We start from the raw sequence: 12,041 nt of genomic DNA, 5'->3' as shown, positions 1-12,041 counted from the left end.
AAGCTGCTCCAAATCTACCTGCCTTCCCCCAGAGGCACTGACTGTCAAGAGTTGGATAGCAAGGATTTTCTTACTGATCCAGCTGTGTATTACACTGTTGCTGAATTCCAGAAATTTTAGGCACCTGCAGCTTTTCAGTGGCAGAGCAGCCCTACTTCTTGGCCTTGCTTGAAAATGCCTGTGATAAGCGATCTCACTTGAGAAATAAACTGGCCTCAGTACTTGGTATACAGAGCCCCTGGAGCCCTTGTCTAAAACTGACTTGAATCTCAGAGGAAAAGGGAGATCAAAGTTAATTTAAATTGTCAGAAGTATCCTTATTTCCCAGGTTTGCAGGGATATATTGCCCTTCTCAGTATAGCTGCAGTGTAAAACACCAGGCTGTATGAAGACCTTCTGTAGTTAAGCAAATGTAGTAACTGTCTTCTATTGAAATGAGCCTTTGGCCCAGTCTTCTGGGAGAAGAGGCAGTGTGGATGGTTAAAGAAGAAGGGGTCATTGCTGGTGCTTAGGGCTTTAGGCAAGGGTGAGTCCAAAGTCAAATACTCTGCAGAAAGTATATAAGCATAGGATACAGTCAAGAAAGCATACAGAACACTCAGGCAGATGTGAAAATGGTGTGGGATAAGTATGGGTGTTTGAAGAAAGTTGTGACACGGAGGTATTACTGCATAGGTAGGGTGTTTCCAGTGGAGTTACAATGAATGCTTCCTTCCAAATACTGATCTCTGTAGGTTTATCTTCCCTGCCTGAGGCTCTCTTAATATCAGATTCACTCTTCTATAAGCAACCCCAGACAGTGCAACCCCAGAGGGGGTGGGTGGTGCTTTCTGAAGCTCGTAGGACCTGGCCCGGTGGGGTCTGCATGCTGCAGAACATGCTCAGGCAGCCTGGGCGTGCGCTGCCTCCTGACTGCCCACAGACCATCCGGTGGGCATAGGGATGGAGGTGGAGGAGGCAGCACACCCTCCTTCAGAAGATTCAGCGTATCCATGACCAGTCTCCTCCCACGGTCATTCTTGAATCAGTGACATCATTTTCTTTTGATTTGCCTCACGAACATGAGTGAACAGGACACTTTACTGCTCAGCAAAAATTTTTATCTGCAATTTGGTGATCAGTTTTATTTTTAAAAAAGGCCAGAAATACTTGCACTGAATTAACCAGTAGCCTAATCCTATTTGGCAGTTCTTCTCTTGTCAAGCACAGAAACCAGAAAGAGCAAGGCTTTGCTTTTCTCAAAGTGACATGAGAAGGGATGATTCCTTAAGTAGACATTGCTCTGATGTTTTTTTTCCATGTTTAGTAGAGACTTTAAAAGAACAGGAGATTCCAGAGAGAACAGAATTTATGAAAAAAAAAATCAGTAGCTCTGAGTAATTTTTAGTTCACAGGCTCCAAAACACTGATGTTCGCTTTTCAAGGTCGATTTTAGGAACAAAAATGTCTGTTGTTCTATTTTTTAAAAAACAATTTTCAGTTTCACCAGTGAGAAAAGGCAACAAACAGGATAACTGGGTATTTATAAACTCTAATCTGCCCATTTCAGACAAAAACAATGACTAGCCGATAAGTAGTTCCATACATAAAATTTAAAGGACGGTAATCTGTCTAATGCTACTCATCATGGTTATATATAGAACTGTTCTTGCCAAGTAAATTGATACTGTTCTTCTAAGTTTGAAAGTCTGATTGATAAATATGGTTCTTCTAGATTAAGTTATTAACAAATTGAAAACCAACTAACCAAACAAAATATGTTTATATGTTGGTATCTCTTACAAGTGGAGATTTTTCTCATTAGGACTCCTGATCTCCTGCCCTTAGCACAGCACTATTTTATGCCTTTAGTGTCTGTCAAGAAAAAAAAAGAAATCACTGAGGAGAAAGTTTGCAGTGACAGGAAGATGGGTGGCTTGATAAAATAATACTGGCAGGCCAGCTCTTCAGAAAGATCTGGATCGCTTGATAAGTTGCTTGCATTCAAACTAATTATTGCATTCAGCCAGGGACAAGGTCATGTTTCAGTACAAAGAATATAGGTCACGCGCACAGAGTGGGAGAAAATGTGCCCTGGGAGGTGCTGTCTCCCAGAATAAGGTGGGAGTTAGGGGAAATAATTAGCTGCATGTAAGTTCTCCTTATGCCACTATAGGAAAAAAAAAAAAATCTTCTTTGATGTATCAGCAGGAAAATGAAGATGTGAGCAAAGGGGAGATCTTTTGTACTGGTGAGATCACTACCAGACATCATATCCAAGTCTTGTATGGAAATTTTTAAAAAATATTTTCAAAACCTAAAAAAGGAGAATTGATGCAAGAATTGTTTGATTCTGTAAAACCTGCCTTGTAGAATGAGCTTGAAGAAATGCAGTCTGTCATTAAAGACAAAAGTAAAAAGTGACATGATTGCTGTTAGGAGTACCTGCCTGAAGAGAGCAAGACAGGTTTTTAATCTGCCAGGCACAGGTCTAGGTGCTGGAAGATAAAGTAACAAAGGTCAAACTAGAAGTAAGATGCTCATTTTAAAGACATAGGTGGGTGGTAAACGGCTGAAATACATTATTAAAAGACACTGAATTCTTTGCTGTTCAGATTCTGTAAGGTGGGATATTGATTTCTAAACCAATCCTGTTAAACCATGAAATTTGGGCTCTATACCAGAATAATTGGACATGTTGCTGTCGCCTGGGCTTTATGGGAAGTTTTATTTTATGATTACTATGGCTTTTACAATTTAATTCTGAAAAAATTAATTGGTGCTAATGGCTGGAATCCTGATGTTACAGTAGTATGCAAAGAATATTAAAAATAGTCAATTTGCAGATTTTTTTAACATCTTCATCTAATGCTGTAATAATTACTATGGAATCCACATACTGTTGAGGAACAGTTGGCAAATTAAAGAAATGTGAAAATAGCTCTCTTTTTATATATATGGAAATGTAATAAATTAATATTAAAACTAGTTACAGTGCAATTCTAAAAAACCTCTGTAGATTACATTTATATTGCATTTATTTTTTGTGTTTCATTTACAATGACTGCAATTATAAATGTAAATATGTCCAAAATCAGTTGTCAAAAAAAAAAAACCAACTAGAAAGCGTGAAGGAAGTGGCAGGCAGCAATTTCCCATTGAAGGCTGCACTTTCATGGTCAAGTTAGGGAAACAAAAGTGTTGGTTCTCCAAGAGGTACCCTCTTACCCCCACCCCATCCCATCCAGCCTTTTCAGCCCTTTCCCCTGTGACAGTGCCAGTGTTCATGTGGCTGCGTGGACCTGCACGGGGAGAAGGAAAGTTGTTTTCAGCTTTAGTTTATTTCCTGCTTTGGTTCACTGTCCAGTTGCACAACTGACAGCTCTGGCAAGCCAGGGTCAGCAGGGAAAAAAATAACCGATGGAGGTCTGTTGACACAAAAAGTGATCATGGGACTATGGGCTGAAAAGTTAGTTGCACTAGTTATTTTTCCATTTATTTTTGATAAGGTTCCTTAAGTTCTTCAGCTAGGGTAGGTCAGTGTAAATCAATACGAGTGAAATAAAATTCCCTTTCAGCATCAGATTCTTAGGAAAATTGTGTTCATCAGAAGGGTCCAAGAACAGGGTTTGCATCCTGAAAGAGATATTCTTGGTTTTACTTCCCATTGTACATAGCATTTGTTCTCAGAATCCAAAATGAGGATTGAAATGAGCATTTGCCACTCCTTTATGATACAGAGATCATTAGCATCAGAAGGACAGGTAGCTGTTGCTAGGATCTCATGCTCTACTTCAGTGAGCAAGTGCACATCAATTGTATATACATACAAAAGCCATCTTTTTATATCTTGGTCTCTTAGCTCCTTTCACTTTCTTTCTATGCAGAATGGGAGATGTTTCCAATTTATCACTCTCTCCCCAGCCTCCTTCCCACAGGAAGGAGCTAATGAGATGTGATTCCTGAGAAAACATTACTGTAAATGCTTGGGTTAAGTTAGCATGAATTGGGTATATGTTGTTATGTCAGCACACATTCACTTTCAGTGGAGAAGGTTTTGGTGGGAGGGGGTTGGCTGAAAATAAGCTATACTGACAAAGGTGCAATTTTGCAGATGCTAGTTCATCTGCATGAGGAGTAGTAGTATCCTGTTGATATACCCATGTTGGCAAAGTCCCTGGTGTGAACTTGACTTTGTCCATCATTCCCATACTTCTTTGCCAGTGTTGAGGGGCAGGTAAGTGGAAGAGTTATGTTGCATCACCTCTTTCACTGTTTAAAGTCTCTTCTGTTACAGTGATGACAGAATGTATGATAGAAATGCCCTGTAAGACAGCCATATGGGTGATATAATCCCATCCCTATTCTACCTCTTCATGTTGAAAAGCATCCCTTGCTCTTCCACTCCATCTCTTTGTTGTGGGTCTGAACCTGGACATTGCGGTGGTCAAGGCTGCTGCAAGGGTGTTGCTCTGAAAGGGACAAATTGGTTCATAAGTTTTATTTGTTGGGCTAAGTGTCTTTGTGGTTCCTAGAGACTTCCAACCTGGACTGATGCTTTCCTTTCTGCATGACAGGTGTTGACTCCAAGATCTTTCCTTCAGCTCTTTTCCTGTAGTTCATGTGGTGATTCTTTAAGGCTCCCCAAGGACAGAGGCAGATGAGCCCACCTCTCAAATCCGGTGTCCAAATGAGTTTTGAGGAGCCAGCTGCTCTAGCTGCCTTTCAGTTACTAGGTACTCAGCTGAGGGTGAGTTTGAGCGCACCTTCTCCCTTCCAGTGCTGGGAGGCAGCAGGCACCACCTGAGCTGTGAAGCATGTTGGCAGTTGTCACCTCCCCAGCCCAGGATGAAGAAGCTGTACTTGGACAGTTGGCCTCCAGACTGGATTCAGATAAGGCAGCTGACTCCAGGACTGGCTGACATTCTCCTCTGGGATCTGGTCCATTGCTCCATAAGCAGAGATATTGCTGCTCAGCTGCCACCCAATTAGCTTAACGTTTAAATCTGAATCTGGATGCCAGAACAACAGCAGTCAGCTGTAGCCCTGAGCTGTTGGTAGGCTTCACATACAATGCGATGAGGAGGCAGAACCCACTCATTTTCACCTCACTGCTTGGTAAGCTCTCTTAGATCTAGTTGCCTCTTTGTTCCCCTTTGCCTATCCCGTTTCTTCCCCATATGACAAAACTCTTTTTACTCCACCCCAGTTGCCAGTGTATGTCCCACTCCACACATTCACCTGCCGCCGTGGTTTACCTCCATTGCCATTCATGGTATCTCATCCCTCGCATCCTTATTGCATCCCTGCATACCTGCACTACCTCCAGCCTTTGCCATTCCCAAGAACATGCGAGGCTTGCCTCCTGCACCAGTTTCCTATGCAGTGTATCTCATGTTGCACCATACAGTCCCTGTAGCACTTTGATCGGCCTCTTGCCTTCCTCCCTCTGATTTCCTTGGAGGAAACAGTGAAAGATGGCACATTTTGGCACTTGGAGCAGCCTCAGCTCTACATGGAGTCTGTGTGAGGAATAGTGATCATGTTGTTTAAAGGCAGTTTAATTTCAAAGATGACAATGGAAGATACCCTCCATTTTCAGAACAGTTTCATGAGTTTCAAATCCTGGAATCCTTAGGACTTAGCAAAATCCCCAAAATTATTGTGTACATGAGCAGCTAAATTTAGAGAGCTGGCAATGCTCTTTCCCTTAAGACACAGCTACCATCTGTGATTGCAAACCATGTAAATAGCTGGTTAAACACCACTTCTATTGCGTGAGCTTGTGTCCAGGTTCCGTTTAAATTGGTGCCTGGTCTCTGTGAGTGAGAAAATGTCTCAACTCCAATTGCAAATAGTACAAGGTCTTCCAACTGGATGTTTTCTGGGCTGGCAAAAGTGGCTGTCTCCATTCTCCAGCCTGGGAGTTGTGGGGGTTCCAAATACAAACAGAAATAAATAGGGTATTTCAAACAGCCGGGACAGGGCAATTTTAAGTGCAACAGAGCTGACGCTTTGTTCATTAATTCTAAACATTAACTCACTGGTGTTTCCTCTCATTGCCTATCTTATCTGGAGGTATCACAGAGTGGTGGATTTTTTCCTTGAGGATTGGTGTTCTTCACTTTTGCACATATAATGACAGTTCTTCCCTTATCTGGCCTGTGCCACTGGCATTAGGCCATCAAAGTATCTTGTTTTAAACAAGCTCTGTGTTTCTTCTGCAATCCCATTTGGCAGCTAGCTCTCCCCAGCTGCTTCTGCAGCAGTCAAATCCGGGTGTTATATGAGAAGGCAGCATGCCTTTAAGAACCAGTCAACAATCTTCTTTCCTTTTTGAGGTGAAAAAAATCATTTTTTGGTATGTTTTTTGCATATAGGGCTTCTGGGAAGAGGCCTATTGTTTCAAACTGATCAGCGATAATAAGCAACAGTGTCCTCAGCAGCTTCTCTAGCCTGCTCGTGAGGCAGAGAGGTTGAATGACTCTTCAGTAGTTGGGCTGCGTTTCTTTTCCAAAGGTGACTCTACAGCCAGTGAACAAACACCTTCTTTTCTCACTCCTCTAGGCTGTGAGCACTTCAAGATGAGAAACAAAACAAATGTCATTTGGGACATTCCTCTGCTCTGTGCTTCAAACATTTCTTCCAAAGGGTTCACTTTCCAGTGTTTAACTACCTCATTTGTCTTTTGTTTCAGTAGCATTGCCAGGCTTTGGTACCATCTTTATCACTGGCTGCACTGCCCCAAAGTGTACAGCCCCTTCTGAGAGACTTGATAATTTGTTTTGTAGTAGAAGTGTTCCACAGTCAGATGGGAAACCAGGGCAAACACCTCAATTTAGCCTTTCCAGAGTTTATTCAGAAACAATACTAATAGTCACAGTACTCGTACCTTCCTATGGCCTCTTAACCCAAAAGATCCCCAAGTGCTTTAATTTTCCTGTGAGTCACTTCCCTGCTGTTTGACATGTGGGACCACTGGAGGAAGTCAGCAGCAAATAAAGTCTTTTCAGAACATGTCAGGATGAAGCCAGATGTGAGAGTTTGATTGCACAGAGAGAATTTCAGGAGGCAGAATATTATTTTATGATCTGGAAATTGTCAGGACAGTGGGTGGGACTTATATACCAAATATAACAAATATCGTTGAGACATTTCTTTTACTGCAAATCACCAGGAAGTTCACTTGTTCTCTCATGTAAAAATGCACTATTTGAATCTGGTGCTGTGATCCTATGTAAATAAATTAAGGCAAGAAAATATAACCATTGCTAGTTTAGTCCTGTATTGTAAAATAGCTCAACAATAGGATGCACCGTGAGACTGGAGATCAGAAGGCATGGAAAGATCCTTTTCCTGTTTTCTAATGTCCTTCCCACTCACACCTCCATCAATTAATCTTCCATGATGTGTATATGTGGAACTTTGAAGTGCTTGGCAGCGGCAAAAGATTATTCTTGAAAATATAAGGAGATTTTCTACTGCTTATCTGGAGGGATTGGTGACAGATACCCACCGTGTTTGTCCAGTGGGTCTAGCATCTCTTCCTTAGGGTACATGGAGTCTCTGTGGTATCCAGTCACATTCGTATTACAGCCACATAATACTGCATCAATGACCTAATTTTTTTTTTATTGTAAACTCCTGGGTTAGATGAATGACACATTTTATTAATGGTTGTCAGTGGAGATTTATTCACACCACTCTCAGAACTTTACATGGAGCTGAGACCATTTTGCGACTTTCACATTGAATAAGAAAGGGCTCTTTTATCCCAATCTATTCAGAAGAGAAGCTTTTATTTTTATCTTTCCTTTTCTGTTTTTCTTTGGTGACAAATGGGAAAGAACTATTTGGAGATAGCTATCGTATATTTGTCTAGCTCTGCTTGACAGTAACAGATGGGCTTCAGGAGGCTAGCTGAAGAAAATAAAATTGCATTTCCTAGCAGACAAGGTCTGAAGCCTTGCAAATCATGGATGATTTGCAAATCCCTAAACTCCTGTTAGTGTTTATAGTGAATAAATTGCCCCAGATATTTCTCAGCTGGAGAACATGGGGTGCTTTTCTTCTCGACTTGCATCCCCTGTAGTTGCCAGCCCTCCCCAGAGTGACTGGAGGAGATGACAGTTTCTGGAGAGACTGACCAAAGTAAGCCAGATGTGCTTCCTGGTATCACTCTTGTCCCCAGGGTGGTGTTGGGATACTTTTTGCTGGAGCTTCCGTTTCTGATTGTATGTATGTTTATATGTATTCATGGCCCACACGTGGAGTGTGAATGGCCACGTATGGTCATGCCTTACAGAAGCGTTTCTGTGCCGGTAATGGGCCACTTTGCACACATCCAAGTGCTCAAAAGGCTGTTGCAAAGAACGAGTCTCAATCAGTTACAGAAAGTATCCTCGCGGTGTCTGGTTCAGATGGCGCACCTGGTCTCCCTTGCATGTTGCAGATCTGATTTCGGCAATCTGGCCCGGCCCAGTTTTCTAATTCAGTGTCTTGTAGCATACATATCCCTCCATTCGCCATCAGCTGGTGGCAGAGTGTTCTGGCGATAGGAATGGTGCTGCCACTTGGGACGTAATTTATTAGTATGCAAACACCTATTTTGGGTAATGTTAAAACATTAAATAAAATGTGTAAAGGCTGATCATTGCAGTACTACCTTCCTTTTTGTTGCATTTTGATACCATGTGTTTTGTGTTTGGGCCGCTATAACACACAGACCTGCATTTGCAGTTCCATGGAACAGTGCAAAGATTAATTTCTGGGAATGTTTCTAAGTATTATTTGATGTATTGCAACTCCTTTGTATTACACCTGCCATTGAAAAACTGATGTTACAATGAATGTACATTTTAAACAAGCTGCTAACCATGTAACCTGGGGATTGGAAGCAATCCCCATTTTACATTCACTTGCATGTCTTCTAGCATTTGAAAAGAAAATTGCTTTATGTTTGGAGGTTTTCTTTTTTCATATGCAAAGTGTTTCAAGTCAGTTACCTCATCTAGTGCACTTGCCTCATAAGTAATCCCCAGGGCTTCCTCCAACAACTCCAAGAAGTTTCTTAGTTTAATTACGAGTGCAATTAATTGATCTGGCAACGTGAAACACAGTAATGGCAAATTTCCTCTGAACAAGTCAGATAAGGAGGATTTCCGTGGGACTCTTGCCCCTTCAGCTTGGTCCTTCCTAAAAAAAAAGTCAGATCAGGTTCTTATTCGGCACTGCTGACTTCTGGTTATTTTTATGACTAAGGAAGATGTTTAGCTTTCAGAATCTCCTTCTTTCTTGCTGCTATTAAGTTGCCTTTACAGTTAGGGACTAGAACAATTTTTGGATTGTCATTTCCTTCCACTTTGCTCGCCATTTCCTGAGTCTCTTCTGAGTGATAAAAATGAGGTGGTCCCCATGTCTGCTCAAGACAGGGAGCTCTTCATTGACTTGTGCTGGAGACACTGGTGGGTGCAGAGGTGGGAAGCTAAGTGGCAGGCATACCACCTTTACAGAGCTATTGCTTTCATCCAAGATGCTATGAAAACTGGCACAAACCTAACAACATACGAAAGCACAAATAGGGAGGAGCAGAGCACTTATCCAGCATAGGACTGGAGTGTCCTATTCAGCTTGGTAAAAAAAAGGAAGAGAAAGGCTGTGGAGCATTTGATGGTAAGATGCTGGAAAGAAGAACATCTCTCTGACATTTATGGTGCTGATTCTTGGAATGTGGAGATCCTGCAAGCAAGAGTAGCAGCTCTAAGACCCCTGCTACTTTTACCTCATCTGATGCTGGTTTGAAGAAAGAGCTGCTTCAGAAACTCAGATTCTAGGTTTTTTTCCACTTGCTGTTGTCAATCCTGCCAGATGTCCCAGTCCCAAACAAGCTTAGTCTATGTTGGCAGAGGATAATGTCACTTCCAGGATATGCTAAGGTCCAATAGTATCCAAATCAAAGCTGTTACAGGGAAGACCGGACTATGGCTCTTGCTGTCTGTGTGCCATCTGCATCTCTCAGGACTAAGGCCTCTTCCCATTCCCAATGGAACAATTAACGTCATGTTGGGAACTTGATTTCTGCTTCTCGGAATTTCCAGCTCCCATGAAGAATCTCAGGGACCAGCATATCCTTCCTTTGCATTACCTTGTGTCACCTGTTAGACTTCTGTTGCTGCTAAGCAGGAGAGAGTCCAAACCATATTTAACCAACTGCTATTCAAGCAGGAGGTGAATGTGGGTTTCCATGGTCATTCCTACTGAGAGGACACAAAAGCTGTAGGTAACATGTTGTGCTTCCCGCTTTGCTTGAGAAACTTCATCTGCTGGGACTTGAGTTTGCTTGAAGCAGTGGATCTCAGGAAAGTCCCCTTCAAGCGGGTCTCCAGCATTAGGAGGCACAGCAGAAGGGCCTCCTCAAGTTGCCAGAAGTCCTCATCAATTGCTAGGGACAGAAGGTTTGAAGAAGCTGTGGAAGTTCGTCTCAGGGGGAGGGCAGCAGGGAGACGGAGGGGAAGCAGCCTGCTGTAGCTTTAAGGGCCATACTGAGTAGGGATCCATTTGGAAGGACATAGTTGACGAAAGGGATCCAAAGGTTGTTTTCCTTGAGTCTTTTTATTCTTCCTGTATCTAATCCCTTTAGAGCCTAAGGTCAACCCCTTTTTGTACTGCAATAACACTGTAATATATGCTTGCACTAATTCTTCTGGCACACCGAGCATGCAAGACCAATTTAAAGCTTTTTTCAGAAGAAAAAGACTGTATTATTGTGTATATAGAAATACTGAGAGAGAATTTTAATTCTGTCTCTTGTATAAAAGCATGCATTGATTACCTGTATGTAGACCATGCTGTAAATGCTGCAGAGTACTGTAAAATCCTACACTTGAAACCACAATGAACAGGCAATGTCATCAAAAACAAACAAAACAGAAGCTGTGCAATGGATTTTGTGCCTTTTTTAAATCCATGTATGTTAATCCAGACAATCGGAAAAAAAAAAAAAAGAAAAAAAAAGCTTGTATACTACCAAAACCTTATTAAAGAATCAAAGGCAGCACCTTGGTGATGGCTGGGTTTTTTGTTTGCTTTCTTGCTTTGTTTTTCTACCCCCTCTGCTTTCCAGCTCTGGGAAGGTGTTCCCTGCTCATCCTTGGGTACATGGAAGAACTGGGCAGGGAGATGAAGGAGCTAGCCCCAACTTCTATAAGCTTTTAGAGCTCTGCCTTGATGGTTACCAGCATCCAAACCGGCTAAACTTAAGCTAGTACAAGTCAACACCTACAAACACAGCAGAAACAGTTTATCACATTTCTCTTGGTTTCTTACACTGGGCATCTTCCCCTGGCTGGCAGCACAGTATGCATAGGGTGGGTGAATGGCTGTCTCCCATCAGACATTTGACAAGGTGTTTAAGAACATCTGGTAAACTTCCAGCCCCTCCACCCCCCAAAACCCCAGGGAGATGGATGCAAAATTGTGGCTGTCCTGCAAGTACCGTACTCCTGCCTGGGCTGCTCAGTGGATCCGACTATGCTTGCTTTTCATGGTGTATCCTATTTGAAAGCAGTCTGTGCTGTAGAGCGGCATGTGGTGCAACCCCAAGTGCTGTTGGTCTGTCTGGGATCAGGCTGGAAGAGGAAACACAGCAATAGACCCTGTCTGCTTTGGTGTGAAGTGCACAGTTACTCATTCAGGGTTTTTCTGAAAGTGGCTGGAGAGGGAGGCTGCAGGCAGTAGGTGCATGCAAAGGCTCTGGTACCTGTGGAAAGGGTGGTGGAAACTTTCCCCCTTGCAGGAGAAGCACAAGACCCTAACTCCTCAAAGGCAGAGAGCAGTTTGTGCAGGCAGGTGATGGTCTGGGAGGAAGAGCTAGGATTAGGCTGTGTTCTCTGACTTACAGGGTTGTACAATGTGTGAGTCCCTTTTTCCTCCTGGGAATTGTATGGAGGGTCAGGATTCTTCTGAGTCTGCCTCTAGCAAGGTCCAAAGCCCACCTGCTCCATGATGAATGCCTCAAAGTGTGTTTTGGTTTGCCTCTGTAAGGCTGGTGGTATGTGGCAGAT

At 42.5% G+C, this 12,041-nt stretch overlaps 1 protein-coding gene across 1 annotated transcript in view; it reads left to right on the top strand.

The window, feature by feature from the left end:
* The window catches only part of TTBK1 (tau tubulin kinase 1), a 98,983-nt gene that overhangs the window by 77,515 nt on the left and 9,427 nt on the right, over positions 1-12,041 (top strand). The window lies entirely within an intron of this gene.

This window comes from Pelecanus crispus, chromosome 3, assembly GCF_030463565.1.
Source record: "Pelecanus crispus isolate bPelCri1 chromosome 3, bPelCri1.pri, whole genome shotgun sequence".
Taxonomy (NCBI): domain Eukaryota; kingdom Metazoa; phylum Chordata; class Aves; order Pelecaniformes; family Pelecanidae; genus Pelecanus; species Pelecanus crispus.
This window is presented reverse-complemented; position numbering and strand designations above follow the sequence as displayed.